Raw genomic sequence first — 22129 nt, 5'->3', positions numbered from 1 at the left:
GTTCTTTCAGACATAAGCCCCAACCGTTACATCTCAGGAAACAGGGGGAGAGAGCACCGTCTCCCGATGGTCCTCCAGCACCTTGATGTCATGACATGGGACTTGAACCTGCCAACTGCCTGTAGCAGAGGCAACGGGTCAAGCACTCCACACCATTACGCCAAGGCACCTTTGGGCATACAGCAGATGTCTCCTGGTGCTTTTGAGTTTTTATTTTTTATTCAAGCCTTGAAAAGTTCAAATTACTGCAGCATTGAGCTGTAGGAGGAACAGGACTTGAACATGGAATGTCTGTACTGAAAGCCTGATGATTAGACCATTGCACCATCAGTCAGACACTCTCAGGCAAAGTCTCCTGGTAATTTTGAAGTGATCTTTTGTTCGTTAGCCTTCAGTTAGTAAAGTTTAAATAACACAGAATCATATTAATCAGATGTTTCTTAGCGCTGTTGAGGTCTTCTTTTATATGATAGTGTAACAGCCGGGAATCGAACCCTGGTCTCCCACGTGGAAAGCCAACATCTTAACCACTACGACAATTAGAGTTTTGAGGTAATCAGGCTGAGGCTGTGAGCCACTGCTAGAATAGCAGTAAATGAAGCTCAATAACTAGCATTAAACTTTAGGAAGAGTGGGATTTGAAAATGAACTCTCTGTGCGGAATAACCCCTACTACACCATCACTCAGTAACATCTGCCTCTTTGTACTGTTGAAGCGATCTTTTGTATGTTAGCCTTCAGATAGTAAAGTTGAAAGAATCAAGAGTTGAACATAGAATCACGTTCATCAGAGTGTAACACGCAGGAATCGAACACAGGTCACCTGCACTGAAGGCCAACATCTTAACCACTAAGCCAAAGCAACTGCCTATGGCTCAGGGGAGATATGAGACTTTTGAGGTCATCAGGCTGAGGCTGTGAGCCACTGCTATACAATAAAAAAATTAAAAAAACGATGGGCTATAACCCATGTTTTTTTTTTTTTTTAATACTCAAAAATGATGAAAAACGGCGTGCTATAGTATGCCGTACGGTATGGGCTATAGCCCATGATCAAAAATGATGAAAAACGAGGTTAAAAAAAAAATCAAAATTTCAAAAAACGATGGGCTATAACCCATGTTTTTTTTTTTTTTTTCATTTTTTTCAAATCCTCAAAAATGATGAAAAACGGCGTGCTATAGTATGCCATACGGTATGGGCTATAGCCCATGTTCAAAAATGAAGAAAAACAAGGTTAATTTTTTTTTTCAAAATTTAAAAAAACGATGGGCTATAACCCATGTTTTTTTTTTTTCATTTTTTTCAAATCCTCAAAAATGATGAAAAACGGCGTGCTATAGTATGCCGTACGGTATGGGCTATAGCCCATGTTCAAAAATGATGAAAAACGAGGTAATTTTTTTTTTCAAAATTTCAAAAAACGATGGGCTATAACCCATGTTTTTTTTTTTTTTTTTTTTTTCAAATCCTCAAAAACGATGAAAAACGGCGTGCTATAGTATGCCGTATGGTATGGGCTATAGCCCATGTTCAAAAATGATGAAAAACGAGTTCTTTTTTTTTTCTTCAAAATTTCAAAAAACGATGGGCTATAACCCATGTTTTTTTTTTTTTTCATTTTTTTCAAATCCTCAAAAATGATGAAAAACGGCGTGCTATAGTATGCCATACGGTATGGGCTATAGCCCATGTTCAAAAATGAAGAAAAACAAGTTTATTTTTATTTTTCAAAGTTTCAAAAAACGATGGGCTATAACCCATGTTTTTTGTTCTTTTTTTTCATATCCTCAAAACAGACGTCTAAAACACGTCTATTTTTAGACTTGTTTTAGACGTTTATAAACAGAACTGTCCATCTAAAAATTCTAAACGGATGGTTAAATATAAGTTCCCGATTGTACCTCACATGCCACTGTGGCACCGTAGATAAACCTGGGGTTTATAAGCAGAACATTCCGGGTTCAATTCTCCTGAAGAACATTTTCACTGTCCATCTAAATTCTAAACGGCTGGTTAAATATAAGTTCCCGATTGTACCTTACATGCCGATGTGGCTCAAAAGATAAATCTGAGGTTCATAATCCAAAGGTTACTGGTTCAAAACTAATACTCAGCCAATGCTGCAGTAATTTGAATTTTTCAAGGCTAGAATAGAAAATAAAAACTCAAAAGCACCAGGGGACATCTGCTGAATGCCCCAAGGTGCCTTGTGGGGCGGCAGTGGCTCAGGGGTAGAGTGCCTGGATGGTAACCGTAAGGTTGCCAGTTCAAACCCGGGCTCCCCCAGAGTTACTGTCGAAGTGTCCTTGAGCAAGACACTGAACCCCTAATTGCTCCCGATGTGCTAGTTGGTGCCTTGCATGGTTTCCGCTGCCATCGGTGGGTGAATGTAATGCACAATCTCTGTAAAGCACCTTGGATAAAGGCGCGTAGCGCCTTTATCCAAGGTGCTTTACAGAGATTGTGCATGCACCATTTACCATTTATGTTAAATTGGACATTTTCATGGTAAAAGGTTAGCTGGACAGGGTTCTTTCAGACATAAGCCCCAACCGTTACATCTCAGGAAACAGGGGGAGAGAGCACCGTCTCCCGATGGTCCTCCAGCACCTTGATGTCATGACATGGGACTTGAACCTGCCAACTGCCTGTAGCAGAGGCAACGGGTCAAGCGCTCCACACCATTACGCCAAGGCACCTTTGGGCATACAGCAGATGTCTCCTGGTGCTTTTGAGTTTTTATTTTTTATTCAAGCCTTGAAAAGTTCAAATTACTGCAGCATTGAGCTGTAGGAGGAACAGGACTTGAACATGGAATGTCTGTACTGAAAGCCTGATGATTAGACCATTGCACCATCAGTCAGACACTCTCAGGCAAAGTCTCCTGGTAATTTTGAAGTGATCTTTTGTTCGTTAGCCTTCAGTTAGTAAAGTTTAAATAACACAGAATCATATTAATCAGATGTTTCTTAGCGCTGTTGAGGTCTTCTTTTATATGATAGTGTAACAGCCGGGAATCGAACCCTGGTCTCCCACGTGGAAAGCCAACATCTTAACCACTACGACAATTAGAGTTTTGAGGTAATCAGGCTGAGGCTGTGAGCCACTGCTAGAATAGCAGTAAATGAAGCTCAATAACTAGCATTAAACTTTAGGAAGAGTGGGATTTGAAAATGAACTCTCTGTGCGGAATAACCCCTACTACACCATCACTCAGTAACATCTGCCTCTTTGTACTGTTGAAGCGATCTTTTGTATGTTAGCCTTCAGATAGTAAAGTTGAAAGAATCAAGAGTTGAACATAGAATCACGTTCATCAGAGTGTAACACGCAGGAATCGAACACAGGTCACCTGCACTGAAGGCCAACATCTTAACCACTAAGCCAAAGCAACTGCCTATGGCTCAGGGGAGATATGAGACTTTTGAGGTCATCAGGCTGAGGCTGTGAGCCACTGCTATACAATAAAAAAATTAAAAAAACGATGGGCTATAACCCATGTTTTTTTTTTTTTTTAATACTCAAAAATGATGAAAAACGGCGTGCTATAGTATGCCGTACGGTATGGGCTATAGCCCATGATCAAAAATGATGAAAAACGAGGTTAAAAAAAAAATCAAAATTTCAAAAAACGATGGGCTATAACCCATGTTTTTTTTTTTTTTTTCATTTTTTTCAAATCCTCAAAAATGATGAAAAACGGCGTGCTATAGTATGCCATACGGTATGGGCTATAGCCCATGTTCAAAAATGAAGAAAAACAAGGTTAATTTTTTTTTTCAAAATTAAAAAAAACGATGGGCTATAACCCATGTTTTTTTTTTTTCATTTTTTTCAAATCCTCAAAAATGATGAAAAACGGCGTGCTATAGTATGCCGTACGGTATGGGCTATAGCCCATGTTCAAAAATGATGAAAAACGAGGTAATTTTTTTTTTCAAAATTTCAAAAAACGATGGGCTATAACCCATGTTTTTTTTTTTTTTTTTTTTTTTAAATCCTCAAAAACGATGAAAAACGGCGTGCTATAGTATGCCGTATGGTATGGGCTATAGCCCATGTTCAAAAATGATGAAAAACGAGTTCTTTTTCTTTTCTTCAAAATTTCAAAAAACGATGGGCTATAACCCATGTTTTTTTTTTTTTTTCATTTTTTTCAAATCCTCAAAAATGATGAAAAACGGCGTGCTATAGTATGCCATACGGTATGGGCTATAGCCCATGTTCAAAAATGAAGAAAAACAAGTTTATTTTTATTTTTCAAAGTTTCAAAAAACGATGGGCTATAACCCATGTTTTTTGTTCTTTTTTTTCATATCCTCAAAACAGACGTCTAAAACACGTCTATTTTTAGACTTGTTTTAGACGTTTATAAACAGAACTGTCCATCTAAATTCTAAACGGATGGTTAAATATAAGTTCCCGATTGTACCTCACATGCCACTGTGGCACCGTAGATAAACCTGGGGTTTATAAGCAGAACATTCCGGGTTCAATTCTCCTGAAGAACATTTTCACTGTCCATCTAAATTCTAAACGGCTGGTTAAATATAAGTTCCCGATTGTACCTTACATGCCGATGTGGCTCAAAAGATAAATCTGAGGTTCATAATCCAAAGGTTACTGGTTCAAAACTAATACTCAGCCAATGCTGCAGTAATTTGAATTTTTCAAGGCTAGAATAGAAAATAAAAACTCAAAAGCACCAGGGGACATCTGCTGAATGCCCCAAGGTGCCTTGTGGGGCGGCAGTGGCTCAGGGGTAGAGTGCCTGGATGGTAACCGTAAGGTTGCCAGTTCAAACCCGGGCTCCCCCAGAGTTACTGTCGAAGTGTCCTTGAGCAAGACACTGAACCCCTAATTGCTCCCGATGTGCTAGTTGGTGCCTTGCATGGTTTCCGCTGCCATCGGTGGGTGAATGTAATGCACAATCTCTGTAAAGCACCTTGGATAAAGGCGCGTAGCGCCTTTATCCAAGGCGCTTTACAGAGATTGTGCATGCACCATTTACCATTTATGTTAAATTGGACATTTTCATGGTAAAAGGTTAGCTGGACAGGGTTCTTTCAGACATAAGCCCCAACCGTTACATCTCAGGAAACAGGGGGAGAGAGCACCGTCTCCCGATGGTCCTCCAGCACCTTGATGTCATGACATGGGACTTGAACCTGCCAACTGCCTGTAGCAGAGGCAACGGGTCAAGCGCTCCACACCATTACGCCAAGGCACCTTTGGGCATACAGCAGATGTCTCCTGGTGCTTTTGAGTTTTTATTTTTTATTCAAGCCTTGAAAAGTTCAAATTACTGCAGCATTGAGCTGTAGGAGGAACAGGACTTGAACATGGAATGTCTGTACTGAAAGCCTGATGATTAGACCATTGCACCATCAGTCAGACACTCTCAGGCAAAGTCTCCTGGTAATTTTGAAGTGATCTTTTGTTCGTTAGCCTTCAGTTAGTAAAGTTTAAATAACACAGAATCATATTAATCAGATGTTTCTTAGCGCTGTTGAGGTCTTCTTTTATATGATAGTGTAACAGCCGGGAATCGAACCCTGGTCTCCCACGTGGAAAGCCAACATCTTAACCACTACGACAATTAGAGTTTTGAGGTAATCAGGCTGAGGCTGTGAGCCACTGCTAGAATAGCAGTAAATGAAGCTCAATAACTAGCATTAAACTTTAGGAAGAGTGGGATTTGAAAATGAACTCTCTGTGCGGAATAACCCCTACTACACCATCACTCAGTAACATCTGCCTCTTTGTACTGTTGAAGCGATCTTTTGTATGTTAGCCTTCAGATAGTAAAGTTGAAAGAATCAAGAGTTGAACATAGAATCACGTTCATCAGAGTGTAACACGCAGGAATCGAACACAGGTCACCTGCACTGAAGGCCAACATCTTAACCACTAAGCCAAAGCAACTGCCTATGGCTCAGGGGAGATATGAGACTTTTGAGGTCATCAGGCTGAGGCTGTGAGCCACTGCTATACAATAAAAAAATTAAAAAAACGATGGGCTATAACCCATGTTTTTTTTTTTTTTTTAATACTCAAAAATGATGAAAAACGGCGTGCTATAGTATGCCGTACGGTATGGGCTATAGCCCATGATCAAAAATGATGAAAAACGAGGTTAAAAAAAAAATCAAAATTTCAAAAAACGATGGGCTATAACCCATGTTTTTTTTTTTTTTTTTAATTTTTTTCAAATCCTCAAAAATGATGAAAAACGGCGTGCTATAGTATGCCATACGGTATGGGCTATAGCCCATGTTCAAAAATGAAGAAAAACAAGGTTAATTTTTTTTTTCAAAATTTAAAAAAACGATGGGCTATAACCCATGTTTTTTTTTTTTCTTTTTTTTCAAATCCTCAAAAATGATGAAAAACGGCGTGCTATAGTATGCCGTACGGTATGGGCTATAGCCCATGTTCAAAAATGATGAAAAACGAGGTAATTTTTTTTTTCAAAATTTCAAAAAACGATGGGCTATAACCCATGTTTTTTTTTTGTTTTTTGTTTTTCAAATCCTCAAAAACGATGAAAAACGGCGTGCTATAGTATGCCGTATGGTATGGGCTATAGCCCATGTTCAAAAATGATGAAAAACGAGTTCTTTTTTTTTTCTTCAAAATTTCAAAAAACGATGGGCTATAACCCATGTTTTTTTTTTTTTTTCATTTTTTTTCAAATCCTCAAAAATGATGAAAAACGGCGTGCTATAGTATGCCATACGGTATGGGCTATAGCCCATGTTCAAAAATGAAGAAAAACAAGTTTATTTTTATTTTTCAAAGTTTCAAAAAACGATGGGCTATAACCCATGTTTTTTGTTCTTTTTTTTCATATCCTCAAAACAGACGTCTAAAACACGTCTATTTTTAGACTTGTTTTAGACGTTTATAAACAGAACTGTCCATCTAAATTCTAAACGGATGGTTAAATATAAGTTCCCGATTGTACCTCACATGCCACTGTGGCACCGTAGATAAACCTGGGGTTTATAAGCAGAACATTCCGGGTTCAATTCTCCTGAAGAACATTTTCACTGTCCATCTAAATTCTAAACGGCTGGTTAAATATAAGTTCCCGATTGTACCTTACATGCCGATGTGGCTCAAAAGATAAATCTGAGGTTCATAATCCAAAGGTTACTGGTTCAAAACTAATACTCAGCCAATGCTGCAGTAATTTGAATTTTTCAAGGCTAGAATAGAAAATAAAAACTCAAAAGCACCAGGGGACATCTGCTGAATGCCCCAAGGTGCCTTGTGGGGCGGCAGTGGCTCAGGGGTAGAGTGCCTGGATGGTAACCGTAAGGTTGCCAGTTCAAACCCGGGCTCCCCCAGAGTTACTGTCGAAGTGTCCTTGAGCAAGACACTGAACCCCTAATTGCTCCCGATGTGCTAGTTGGTGCCTTGCATGGTTTCCGCTGCCATCGGTGGGTGAATGTAATGCACAATCTCTGTAAAGCACCTTGGATAAAGGCGCGTAGCGCCTTTATCCAAGGTGCTTTACAGAGATTGTGCATGCACCATTTACCATTTATGTTAAATTGGACATTTTCATGGTAAAAGGTTAGCTGGACAGGGTTCTTTCAGACATAAGCCCCAACCGTTACATCTCAGGAAACAGGGGGAGAGAGCACCGTCTCCCGATGGTCCTCCAGCACCTTGATGTCATGACATGGGACTTGAACCTGCCAACTGCCTGTAGCAGAGGCAACGGGTCAAGCGCTCCACACCATTACGCCAAGGCACCTTTGGGCATACAGCAGATGTCTCCTGGTGCTTTTGAGTTTTTATTTTTTATTCAAGCCTTGAAAAGTTCAAATTACTGCAGCATTGAGCTGTAGGAGGAACAGGACTTGAACATGGAATGTCTGTACTGAAAGCCTGATGATTAGACCATTGCACCATCAGTCAGACACTCTCAGGCAAAGTCTCCTGGTAATTTTGAAGTGATCTTTTGTTCGTTAGCCTTCAGTTAGTAAAGTTTAAATAACACAGAATCATATTAATCAGATGTTTCTTAGCGCTGTTGAGGTCTTCTTTTATATGATAGTGTAACAGCCGGGAATCGAACCCTGGTCTCCCACGTGGAAAGCCAACATCTTAACCACTACGACAATTAGAGTTTTGAGGTAATCAGGCTGAGGCTGTGAGCCACTGCTAGAATAGCAGTAAATGAAGCTCAATAACTAGCATTAAACTTTAGGAAGAGTGGGATTTGAAAATGAACTCTCTGTGCGGAATAACCCCTACTACACCATCACTCAGTAACATCTGCCTCTTTGTACTGTTGAAGCGATCTTTTGTATGTTAGCCTTCAGATAGTAAAGTTGAAAGAATCAAGAGTTGAACATAGAATCACGTTCATCAGAGTGTAACACGCAGGAATCGAACACAGGTCACCTGCACTGAAGGCCAACATCTTAACCACTAAGCCAAAGCAACTGCCTATGGCTCAGGGGAGATATGAGACTTTTGAGGTCATCAGGCTGAGGCTGTGAGCCACTGCTATACAATAAAAAAATTAAAAAAACGATGGGCTATAACCCATGTTTTTTTTTTTTTTTAATACTCAAAAATGATGAAAAACGGCGTGCTATAGTATGCCGTACGGTATGGGCTATAGCCCATGATCAAAAATGATGAAAAACGAGGTTAAAAAAAAAATCAAAATTTCAAAAAACGATGGGCTATAACCCATGTTTTTTTTTTTTTTTTCATTTTTTTCAAATCCTCAAAAATGATGAAAAACGGCGTGCTATAGTATGCCATACGGTATGGGCTATAGCCCATGTTCAAAAATGAAGAAAAACAAGGTTAATTTTTTTTTTCAAAATTTAAAAAAACGATGGGCTATAACCCATGTTTTTTTTTTTTCATTTTTTTCAAATCCTCAAAAATGATGAAAAACGGCGTGCTATAGTATGCCGTACGGTATGGGCTATAGCCCATGTTCAAAAATGATGAAAAACGAGGTAATTTTTTTTTTCAAAATTTCAAAAAACGATGGGCTATAACCCATGTTTTTTTTTTGTTTTTTGTTTTTCAAATCCTCAAAAACGATGAAAAACGGCGTGCTATAGTATGCCGTATGGTATGGGCTATAGCCCATGTTCAAAAATGATGAAAAACGAGTTCTTTTTTTTTTCTTCAAAATTTCAAAAAACGATGGGCTATAACCCATGTTTTTTTTTTTTTTTCATTTTTTTCAAATCCTCAAAAATGATGAAAAACGGCGTGCTATAGTATGCCATACGGTATGGGCTATAGCCCATGTTCAAAAATGAAGAAAAACAAGGTTAATTTTTTTTTTCAAAATTTAAAAAAACGATGGGCTATAACCCATGTTTTTTTTTTTTCATTTTTTTCAAATCCTCAAAAATGATGAAAAACGGCGTGCTATAGTATGCCGTACGGTATGGGCTATAGCCCATGTTCAAAAATGATGAAAAACGAGGTAATTTTTTTTTTCAAAATTTAAAAAAACGATGGGCTATAACCCATGTTTTTTTTTTTTTTTTTTTTTTTCAAATCCTCAAAAACGATGAAAAACGGCGTGCTATAGTATGCCGTATGGTATGGGCTATAGCCCATGTTCAAAAATGATGAAAAACGAGTTCTTTTTTTTTTCTTCAAAATTTCAAAAAACGATGGGCTATAACCCATGTTTTTGTTTTTTTTTCATTTTTTTCAAATCCTCAAAAATGATGAAAAACGGCGTGCTATAGTATGCCATACGGTATGGGCTATAGCCCATGTTCAAAAATGAAGAAAAACAAGTTTATTTTTATTTTTCAAAGTTTCAAAAAACGATGGGCTATAACCCATGTTTTTTGTTCTTTTTTTTCATATCCTCAAAACAGACGTCTAAAACACGTCTATTTTTAGACTTGTTTTAGACGTTTATAAACAGAACTGTCCATCTAAATTCTAAACGGATGGTTAAATATAAGTTCCCGATTGTACCTCACATGCCACTGTGGCACCGTAGATAAACCTGGGGTTTATAAGCAGAACATTCCGGGTTCAATTCTCCTGAAGAACATTTTCACTGTCCATCTAAATTCTAAACGGCTGGTTAAATATAAGTTCCCGATTGTACCTTACATGCCGATGTGGCTCAAAAGATAAATCTGAGGTTCATAATCCAAAGGTTACTGGTTCAAAACTAATACTCAGCCAATGCTGCAGTAATTTGAATTTTTCAAGGCTAGAATAGAAAATAAAAACTCAAAAGCACCAGGGGACATCTGCTGAATGCCCCAAGGTGCCTTGTGGGGCGGCACTGGCTCAGGGGTAGAGTGCCTGGATGGTAACCGTAAGGTTGCCAGTTCAAACCCGGGCTCCCCCAGAGTTACTGTCGAAGTGTCCTTGAGCAAGACACTGAACCCCTAATTGCTCCCGATGTGCTAGTTGGTGCCTTGCATGGTTTCCGCTGCCATCAGTGGGTGAATGTAATGCACAATCTCTGTAAAGCACTTTGGATAAAGGCGCGTAGCGCCTTTATCCAAGGCGCTTTACAGAGATTGTGCATGCACCATTTACCATTTATGTTAAATTGGACATTTTCATGGTAAAAGGTTAGCTGGACAGGGTTCTTTCAGACATAAGCCCCAACCGTTACATCTCAGGAAACAGGGGGAGAGAGCACCGTCTCCCGATGGTCCTCCAGCACCTTGATGTCATGACATGGGACTTGAACCTGCCAACTGCCTGTAGCAGAGGCAACGGGTCAAGCGCTCCACACCATTACGCCAAGGCACCTTTGGGCATACAGCAGATGTCTCCTGGTGCTTTTGAGTTTTAATTTTTTATTCAAGCCTTGAAAAGTTCAAATTACTGCAGCATTGAGCTGTAGGAGGAACAGGACTTGAACATGGAATGTCTGTACTGAAAGCCTGATGATTAGACCATTGCACCATCAGTCAGACACTCTCAGGCAAAGTCTCCTGGTAATTTTGAAGTGATCTTTTGTTCGTTAGCCTTCAGTTAGTAAAGTTTAAATAACACAGAATCATATTAATCAGATGTTTCTTAGCGCTGTTGAGGTCTTCTTTTATATGATAGTGTAACAGCCGGGAATCGAACCCTGGTCTCCCACGTGGAAAGCCAACATCTTAACCACTACGACAATTAGAGTTTTGAGGTAATCAGGCTGAGGCTGTGAGCCACTGCTAGAATAGCAGTAAATGAAGCTCAATAACTAGCATTAAACTTTAGGAAGAGTGGGATTTGAAAATGAACTCTCTGTGCGGAATAACCCCTACTACACCATCACTCAGTAACATCTGCCTCTTTGTACTGTTGAAGCGATCTTTTGTATGTTAGCCTTCAGATAGTAAAGTTGAAAGAATCAAGAGTTGAACATAGAATCACGTTCATCAGAGTGTAACACGCAGGAATCGAACACAGGTCACCTGCACTGAAGGCCAACATCTTAACCACTAAGCCAAAGCAACTGCCTATGGCTCAGGGGAGATATGAGACTTTTGAGGTCATCAGGCTGAGGCTGTGAGCCACTGCTATACAATAAAAAAATTAAAAAAACGATGGGCTATAACCCATGTTTTTTTTTTTTTTTAATACTCAAAAATGATGAAAAACGGCGTGCTATAGTATGCCGTACGGTATGGGCTATAGCCCATGATCAAAAATGATGAAAAACGAGGTTAAAAAAAAAATCAAAATTTCAAAAAACGATGGGCTATAACCCATGTTTTTTTTTTTTTTTTCATTTTTTTCAAATCCTCAAAAATGATGAAAAACGGCGTGCTATAGTATGCCATACGGTATGGGCTATAGCCCATGTTCAAAAATGAAGAAAAACAAGGTTAATTTTTTTTTTCAAAATTTAAAAAAACGATGGGCTATAACCCATGTTTTTTTTTTTTCATTTTTTTCAAATCCTCAAAAATGATGAAAAACGGCGTGCTATAGTATGCCGTACGGTATGGGCTATAGCCCATGTTCAAAAATGATGAAAAACGAGGTAATTTTTTTTTTCAAAATTTCAAAAAACGATGGGCTATAACCCATGTTTTTTTTTTGTTTTTTTTTTCAAATCCTCAAAAACGATGAAAAACGGCGTGCTATAGTATGCCGTATGGTATGGGCTATAGCCCATGTTCAAAAATGATGAAAAACGAGTTCTTTTTTTTTTCTTCAAAATTTCAAAAAACGATGGGCTATAACCCATGTTTTTTTTTTTTTTCCATTTTTTTCAAATCCTCAAAAATGATGAAAAACGGCGTGCTATAGTATGCCATACGGTATGGGCTATAGCCCATGTTCAAAAATGAAGAAAAACAAGTTTATTTTTATTTTTCAAAGTTTCAAAAAACGATGGGCTATAACCCATGTTTTTTGTTCTTTTTTTTCATATCCTCAAAACAGACGTCTAAAACACGTCTATTTTTAGACTTGTTTTAGACGTTTATAAACAGAACTGTCCATCTAAATTCTAAACGGATGGTTAAATATAAGTTCCCGATTGTACCTCACATGCCACTGTGGCACCGTAGATAAACCTGGGGTTTATAAGCAGAACATTCCGGGTTCAATTCTCCTGAAGAACATTTTCACTGTCCATCTAAATTCTAAACGGCTGGTTAAATATAAGTTCCCGATTGTACCTTACATGCCGATGTGGCTCAAAAGATAAATCTGAGGTTCATAATCCAAAGGTTACTGGTTCAAAACTAATACTCAGCCAATGCTGCAGTAATTTGAATTTTTCAAGGCTAGAATAGAAAATAAAAACTCAAAAGCACCAGGGGACATCTGCTGAATGCCCCAAGGTGCCTTGTGGGGCGGCAGTGGCTCAGGGGTAGAGTGCCTGGATGGTAACCGTAAGGTTGCCAGTTCAAACCCGGGCTCCCCCAGAGTTACTGTCGAAGTGTCCTTGAGCAAGACACTGAACCCCTAATTGCTCCCGATGTGCTAGTTGGTGCCTTGCATGGTTTCCGCTGCCATCGGTGGGTGAATGTAATGCACAATCTCTGTAAAGCACCTTGGATAAAGGCGCGTAGCGCCTTTATCCAAGGTGCTTTACAGAGATTGTGCATGCACCATTTACCATTTATGTTAAATTGGACATTTTCATGGTAAAAGGTTAGCTGGACAGGGTTCTTTCAGACATAAGCCCCAACCGTTACATCTCAGGAAACAGGGGGAGAGAGCACCGTCTCCCGATGGTCCTCCAGCACCTTGATGTCATGACATGGGACTTGAACCTGCCAACTGCCTGTAGCAGAGGCAACGGGTCAAGCGCTCCACACCATTACGCCAAGGCACCTTTGGGCATACAGCAGATGTCTCCTGGTGCTTTTGAGTTTTTATTTTTTATTCAAGCCTTGAAAAGTTCAAATTACTGCAGCATTGAGCTGTAGGAGGAACAGGACTTGAACATGGAATGTCTGTACTGAAAGCCTGATGATTAGACCATTGCACCATCAGTCAGACACTCTCAGGCAAAGTCTCCTGGTAATTTTGAAGTGATCTTTTGTTCGTTAGCCTTCAGTTAGTAAAGTTTAAATAACACAGAATCATATTAATCAGATGTTTCTTAGCGCTGTTGAGATCTTCTTTTATATGATAGTGTAACAGCCGGGAATCGAACCCTGGTCTCCCACGTGGAAAGCCAACATCTTAACCACTACGACAATTAGAGTTTTGAGGTAATCAGGCTGAGGCTGTGAGCCACTGCTAGAATAGCAGTAAATGAAGCTCAATAACTAGCATTAAACTTTAGGAAGAGTGGGATTTGAAAATGAACTCTCTGTGCGGAATAACCCCTACTACACCATCACTCAGTAACATCTGCCTCTTTGTACTGTTGAAGCGATCTTTTGTATGTTAGCCTTCAGATAGTAAAGTTGAAAGAATCAAGAGTTGAACATAGAATCACGTTCATCAGAGTGTAACACGCAGGAATCGAACACAGGTCACCTGCACTGAAGGCCAACATCTTAACCACTAAGCCAAAGCAACTGCCTATGGCTCAGGGGAGATATGAGACTTTTGAGGTCATCAGGCTGAGGCTGTGAGCCACTGCTATACAATAAAAAAATTAAAAAAACGATGGGCTATAACCCATGTTTTTTTTTTTTTTTAATACTAAAAAATGATGAAAAACGGCGTGCTATAGTATGCCGTACGGTATGGGCTATAGCCCATGATCAAAAATGATGAAAAACGAGGTTAAAAAAAAAATCAAAATTTCAAAAAACGATGGGCTATAACCCATGTTTTTTTTTTTTTTTTCATTTTTTTCAAATCCTCAAAAATGATGAAAAACGGCGTGCTATAGTATGCCATACGGTATGGGCTATAGCCCATGTTCAAAAATGAAGAAAAACAAGGTTAATTTTTTTTTTCAAAATTTAAAAAAACGATGGGCTATAACCCATGTTTTTTTTTTTTTCATTTTTTTCAAATCCTCAAAAATGATGAAAAACGGCGTGCTATAGTATGCCGTACGGTATGGGCTATAGCCCATGTTCAAAAATGATGAAAAACGAGGTAATTTTTTTTTTCAAAATTTCAAAAAACGATGGGCTATAACCCATGTTTTTTTTTTTTTTTTTTTTTTTCAAATCCTCAAAAACGATGAAAAACGGCGTGCTATAGTATGCCGTATGGTATGGGCTATAGCCCATGTTCAAAAATGATGAAAAACGAGTTCTTTTTTTTTTCTTCAAAATTTCAAAAAACGATGGGCTATAACCCATGTTTTTTTTTTTTTTTCATTTTTTTCAAATCCTCAAAAATGATGAAAAACGGCGTGCTATAGTATGCCATACGGTATGGGCTATAGCCCATGTTCAAAAATGAAGAAAAACAAGTTTATTTTTATTTTTCAAAGTTTCAAAAAACGATGGGCTATAACCCATGTTTTTTGTTCTTTTTTTTCATATCCTCAAAACAGACGTCTAAAACACGTCTATTTTTAGACTTGTTTTAGACGTTTATAAACAGAACTGTCCATCTAAATTCTAAACGGATGGTTAAATATAAGTTCCCGATTGTACCTCACATGCCACTGTGGCACCGTAGATAAACCTGGGGTTTATAAGCAGAACATTCCGGGTTCAATTCTCCTGAAGAACATTTTCACTGTCCATCTAAATTCTAAACGGCTGGTTAAATATAAGTTCCCGATTGTACCTTACATGCCGATGTGGCTCAAAAGATAAATCTGAGGTTCATAATCCAAAGGTTACTGGTTCAAAACTAATACTCAGCCAATGCTGCAGTAATTTGAATTTTTCAAGGCTAGAATAGAAAATAAAAACTCAAAAGCACCAGGGGACATCTGCTGAATGCCCCAAGGTGCCTTGTGGGGCGGCAGTGGCTCAGGGGTAGAGTGCCTGGATGGTAACCGTAAGGTTGCCAGTTCAAACCCGGGCTCCCCCAGAGTTACTGTCGAAGTGTCCTTGAGCAAGACACTGAACCCCTAATTGCTCCCGATGTGCTAGTTGGTGCCTTGCATGGTTTCCGCTGCCATCGGTGGGTGAATGTAATGCACAATCTCTGTAAAGCACCTTGGATAAAGGCGCGTAGCGCCTTTATCCAAGGCGCTTTACAGAGATTGTGCATGCACCATTTACCATTTATGTTAAATTGGACATTTTCATGGTAAAAGGTTAGCTGGACAGGGTTCTTTCAGACATAAGCCCCAACCGTTACATCTCAGGAAACAGGGGGAGAGAGCACCGTCTCCCGATGGTCCTCCAGCACCTTGATGTCATGACATGGGACTTGAACCTGCCAACTGCCTGTAGCAGAGGCAACGGGTCAAGCGCTCCACACCATTACGCCAAGGCACCTTTGGGCATACAGCAGATGTCTCCTGGTGCTTTTGAGTTTTTATTTTTTATTCAAGCCTTGAAAAGTTCAAATTACTGCAGCATTGAGCTGTAGGAGGAACAGGACTTGAACATGGAATGTCTGTACTGAAAGCCTGATGATTAGACCATTGCACCATCAGTCAGACACTCTCAGGCAAAGTCTCCTGGTAATTTTGAAGTGATCTTTTGTTCGTTAGCCTTCAGTTAGTAAAGTTTAAATAACACAGAATCATATTAATCAGATGTTTCTTAGCGCTGTTGAGGTCTTCTTTTATATGATAGTGTAAGAGCCGGGAATCGAACCCTGGTCTCCCACGTGGAAAGCCAACATCTTAACCACTACGACAATTAGAGTTTTGAGGTAATCAGGCTGAGGCTGTGAGCCACTGCTAGAATAGCAGTAAATGAAGCTCAATAACTAGCATTAAACTTTAGGAAGAGTGGGATTTGAAAATGAACTCTCTGTGCGGAATAACCCCTACTACACCATCACTCAGTAACATCTGCCTCTTTGTACTGTTGAAGCGATCTTTTGTATGTTAGCCTTCAGATAGTAAAGTTGAAAGAATCAAGAGTTGAACATAGAATCACGTTCATCAGAGTGTAACACGCAGGAATCGAACACAGGTCACCTGCACTGAAGGCCAACATCTTAACCACTAAGCCAAAGCAACTGCCTATGGCTCAGGGGAGATATGAGACTTTTGAGGTCATCAGGCTGAGGCTGTGAGCCACTGCTATACAATAAAAAAATTAAAAAAACGATGGGCTATAACCCATGTTTTTTTTTTTTTTTAATACTCAAAAATGATGAAAAACGGCGTGCTATAGTATGCCGTACGGTATGGGCTATAGCCCATGATCAAAAATGATGAAAAACGAGGTTAAAAAAAAAATCAAAATTTCAAAAAACGATGGGCTATAACCCATGTTTTTTTTTTTTTTTTCATTTTTTTCAAATCCTCAAAAATGATGAAAAACGGCGTGCTATAGTATGCCATACGGTATGGGCTATAGCCCATGTTCAAAAATGAAGAAAAACAAGGTTAATTTTTTTTTTCAAAATTTAAAAAAACGATGGGCTATAACCCATGTTTTTTTTTTTTCATTTTTTTCAAATCCTCAAAAATGATGAAAAACGGCGTGCTATAGTATGCCGTACGGTATGGGCTATAGCCCATGTTCAAAAATGATGAAAAACGAGGTAATTTTTTTTTTTCAAAATTTCAAAAAACGATGGGCTATAACCCATGTTTTTTTTTTTTTTTTTTTTTTCAAATCCTCAAAAACGATGAAAAACGGCGTGCTATAGTATGCCGTATGGTATGGGCTATAGCCCATGTTCAAAAATGATGAAAAACGAGTTCTTTTTTTTTTCTTCAAAATTTCAAAAAACGATGGGCTATAACCCATGTTTTTTTTTTTTTTCATTTTTTTCAAATCCTCAAAAATGATGAAAAACGGCGTGCTATAGTATGCCATACGGTATGGGCTATAGCCCATGTTCAAAAATGAAGAAAAACAAGTTTATTTTTATTTTTCAAAGTTTCAAAAAACGATGGGCTATAACCCATGTTTTTTGTTCTTTTTTTTCATATCCTCAAAACAGACGTCTAAAACACGTCTATTTTTAGACTTGTTTTAGACGTTTATAAACAGAACTGTCCATCTAAATTCTAAACGGATGGTTAAATATAAGTTCCCGATTGTACCTCACATGCCACTGTGGCACCGTAGATAAACCTGGGGTTTATAAGCAGAACATTCCGGGTTCAATTCTCCTGAAGAACATTTTCACTGTCCATCTAAATTCTAAACGGCTGGTTAAATATAAGTTCCCTATTGTACCTTACATGCCGATGTGGCTCAAAAGATAAATCTGAGGTTCATAATCCAAAGGTTACTGGTTCAAAACTAATACTCAGCCAATGCTGCAGTAATTTGAATTTTTCAAGGCTAGAATAGAAAATAAAAACTCAAAAGCACCAGGGGACATCTGCTGAATGCCCCAAGGTGCCTTGTGGGGCGGCAGTGGCTCAGGGGTAGAGTGCCTGGATGGTAACCGTAAGGTTGCCAGTTCAAACCCGGGCTCCCCCAGAGTTACTGTCGAAGTGTCCTTGAGCAAGACACTGAACCCCTAATTGCTCCCGATGTGCTAGTTGGTGCCTTGCATGGTTTCCGCTGCCATCGGTGGGTGAATGTAATGCACAATCTCTGTAAAGCACCTTGGATAAAGGCGCGTAGCGCCTTTATCCAAGGTGCTTTACAGAGATTGTGCATGCACCATTTACCATTTATGTTAAATTGGACATTTTCATGGTAAAAGGTTAGCTGGACAGGGTTCTTTCAGACATAAGCCCCAACCGTTACATCTCAGGAAACAGGGGGAGAGAGCACCGTCTCCCGATGGTCCTCCAGCACCTTGATGTCATGACATGGGACTTGAACCTGCCAACTGCCTGTAGCAGAGGCAACGGGTCAAGCGCTCCACACCATTACGCCAAGGCACCTTTGGGCATACAGCAGATGTCTCCTGGTGCTTTTGAGTTTTTATTTTTTATTCAAGCCTTGAAAAGTTCAAATTACTGCAGCATTGAGCTGTAGGAGGAACAGGACTTGAACATGGAATGTCTGTACTGAAAGCCTGATGATTAGACCATTGCACCATCAGTCAGACACTCTCAGGCAAAGTCTCCTGGTAATTTTGAAGTGATCTTTTGTTCGTTAGCCTTCAGTTAGTAAAGTTTAAATAACACAGAATCATATTAATCAGATGTTTCTTAGCGCTGTTGAGGTCTTCTTTTATATGATAGTGTAACAGCCGGGAATCGAACCCTGGTCTCCCACGTGGAAAGCCAACATCTTAACCACTACGACAATTAGAGTTTTGAGGTAATCAGGCTGAGGCTGTGAGCCACTGCTAGAATAGCAGTAAATGAAGCTCAATAACTAGCATTAAACTTTAGGAAGAGTGGGATTTGAAAATGAACTCTCTGTGCGGAATAACCCCTACTACACCATCACTCAGTAACATCTGCCTCTTTGTACTGTTGAAGCGATCTTTTGTATGTTAGCCTTCAGATAGTAAAGTTGAAAGAATCAAGAGTTGAACATAGAATCACGTTCATCAGAGTGTAACACGCAGGAATCGAACACAGGTCACCTGCACTGAAGGCCAACATCTTAACCACTAAGCCAAAGCAACTGCCTATGGCTCAGGGGAGATATGAGACTTTTGAGGTCATCAGGCTGAGGCTGTGAGCCACTGCTATACAATAAAAAAATAAAAAAAACGATGGGCTATAACCCATGTTTTTTTTTTTTTTTAATACTCAAAAATGATGAAAAACGGCGTGCTATAGTATGCCGTACGGTATGGGCTATAGCCCATGATCAAAAATGATGAAAAACGAGGTTAAAAAAAAAATCAAATTTTCAAAAAACGATGGGCTATAACCCATGTTTTTTTTTTTTTTTTCATTTTTTTCAAATCCTCAAAAATGATGAAAAACGGCGTGCTATAGTATGCCATACGGTATGGGCTATAGCCCATGTTCAAAAATGAAGAAAAACAAGGTTAATTTTTTTTTTCAAAATTTAAAAAAACGATGGGCTATAACCCATGTTTTTTTTTTTTCATTTTTTTCAAATCCTCAAAAATGATGAAAAACGGCGTGCTATAGTATGCCGTACGGTATGGGCTATAGCCCATGTTCAAAAATGATGAAAAACGAGGTAATTTTTTTTTTCAAAATTTCAAAAAACGATGGGCTATAACCCATGTTTTTTTTTTTTTCTTTTTTTTTCAAATCCTCAAAAACGATGAAAAACGGCGTGCTATAGTATGCCGTATGGTATGGGCTATAGCCCATGTTCAAAAATGATGAAAAACGAGTTCTTTTTTTTTTCTTCAAAATTTCAAAAAACGATGGGCTATAACCCATGTTTTTTTTTTTTTTCCATTTTTTTCAAATCCTCAAAAATGATGAAAAACGGCGTGCTATAGTATGCCATACGGTATGGGCTATAGCCCATGTTCAAAAATGAAGAAAAACAAGTTTATTTTTATTTTTCAAAGTTTCAAAAAACGATGGGCTATAACCCATGTTTTTTGTTCTTTTTTTTCATATCCTCAAAACAGACGTCTAAAACACGTCTATTTTTAGACTTGTTTTAGACGTTTATAAACAGAACTGTCCATCTAAATTCTAAACGGATGGTTAAATATAAGTTCCCGATTGTACCTCACATGCCACTGTGGCACCGTAGATAAACCTGGGGTTTATAAGCAGAACATTCCGGGTTCAATTCTCCTGAAGAACATTTTCACTGTCCATCTAAATTCTAAACGGCTGGTTAAATATAAGTTCCCGATTGTACCTTACATGCCGATGTGGCTCAAAAGATAAATCTGAGGTTCATAATCCAAAGGTTACTGGTTCAAAACTAATACTCAGCCAATGCTGCAGTAATTTGAATTTTTCAAGGCTAGAATAGAAAATAAAAACTCAAAAGCACCAGGGGACATCTGCTGAATGCCCCAAGGTGCCTTGTGGGGCGGCAGTGGCTCAGGGGTAGAGTGCCTGGATGGTAACCGTAAGGTTGCCAGTTCAAACCCGGGCTCCCCCAGAGTTACTGTCGAAGTGTCCTTGAGCAAGACACTGAACCCCTAATTGCTCCCGATGTGCTAGTTGGTGCCTTGCATGGTTTCCGCTGCCATCGGTGGGTGAATGTAATGCACAATCTCTGTAAAGCACCTTGGATAAAGGCGCGTAGCGCCTTTATCCAAGGCGCTTTACAGAGATTGTGCATGCACCATTTACCATTTATGTTAAATTGGACATTTTCATGGTAAAAGGTTAGCTGGACAGGGTTCTTTCAGACATAAGCCCCAACCGTTACATCTCAGGAAACAGGGGGAGAGAGCACCGTCTCCCGATGGTCCTCCAGCACCTTGATGTCATGACATGGGACTTGAACCTGCCAACTGCCTGTAGCAGAGGCAACGGGTCAAGCGCTCCACACCATTACGCCAAGGCACCTTTGGGCATACAGCAGATGTCTCCTGGTGCTTTTGAGTTTTTATTTTTTATTCAAGCCTTGAAAAGTTCAAATTACTGCAGCATTGAGCTGTAGGAGGAACAGGACTTGAACATGGAATGTCTGTACTGAAAGCCTGATGATTAGACCATTGCACCATCAGTCAGACACTCTCAGGCAAAGTCTCCTGGTAATTTTGAAGTGATCTTTTGTTCGTTAGCCTTCAGTTAGTAAAGTTTAAATAACACAGAATCATATTAATCAGATGTTTCTTAGCGCTGTTGAGGTCTTCTTTTATATGATAGTGTAACAGCCGGGAATCGAACCCTGGTCTCCCACGTGGAAAGCCAACATCTTAACCACTACGACAATTAGAGTTTTGAGGTAATCAGGCTGAGGCTGTGAGCCACTGCTAGAATAGCAGTAAATGAAGCTCAATAACTAGCATTAAACTTTAGGAAGAGTGGGATTTGAAAATGAACTCTCTGTGCGGAATAACCCCTACTACACCATCACTCAGTAACATCTGCCTCTTTGTACTGTTGAAGCGATCTTTTGTATGTTAGCCTTCAGATAGTAAAGTTGAAAGAATCAAGAGTTGAACATAGAATCACGTTCATCAGAGTGTAACACGCAGGAATCGAACACAGGTCACCTGCACTGAAGGCCAACATCTTAACCACTAAGCCAAAGCAACTGCCTATGGCTCAGGGGAGATATGAGACTTTTGAGGTCATCAGGCTGAGGCTGTGAGCCACTGCTATACAATAAAAAAATTAAAAAAACGATGGGCTATAACCCATGTTTTTTTTTTTTTTTAATACTCAAAAATGATGAAAAACGGCGTGCTATAGTATGCCGTACGGTATGGGCTATAGCCCATGATCAAAAATGATGAAAAACGAGGTTAAAAAAAAAATCAAAATTTCAAAAAACGATGGGCTATAACCCATGTTTTTTTTTTTTTTTTCATTTTTTTCAAATCCTCAAAAATGATGAAAAACGGCGTGCTATAGTATGCCATACGGTATGGGCTATAGCCCATGTTCAAAAATGAAGAAAAACAAGGTTAATTTTTTTTTTCAAAATTTAAAAAAACGATGGGCTATAACCCATGTTTTTTTTTTTTTCATTTTTTTCAAATCCTCAAAAATGATGAAAAACGGCGTGCTATAGTATGCCGTACGGTATGGGCTATAGCCCATGTTCAAAAATGATGAAAA

The sequence above is a fragment of the Protomyctophum parallelum genome, assembly GCF_964188405.1.
Source record: "Protomyctophum parallelum genome assembly, chromosome: 18".
NCBI lineage: Eukaryota > Metazoa > Chordata > Actinopteri > Myctophiformes > Myctophidae > Protomyctophum > Protomyctophum parallelum.
The sequence above is the reverse complement of the archived record's forward strand: the minus strand, read 5'-3'. Positions refer to the sequence as shown.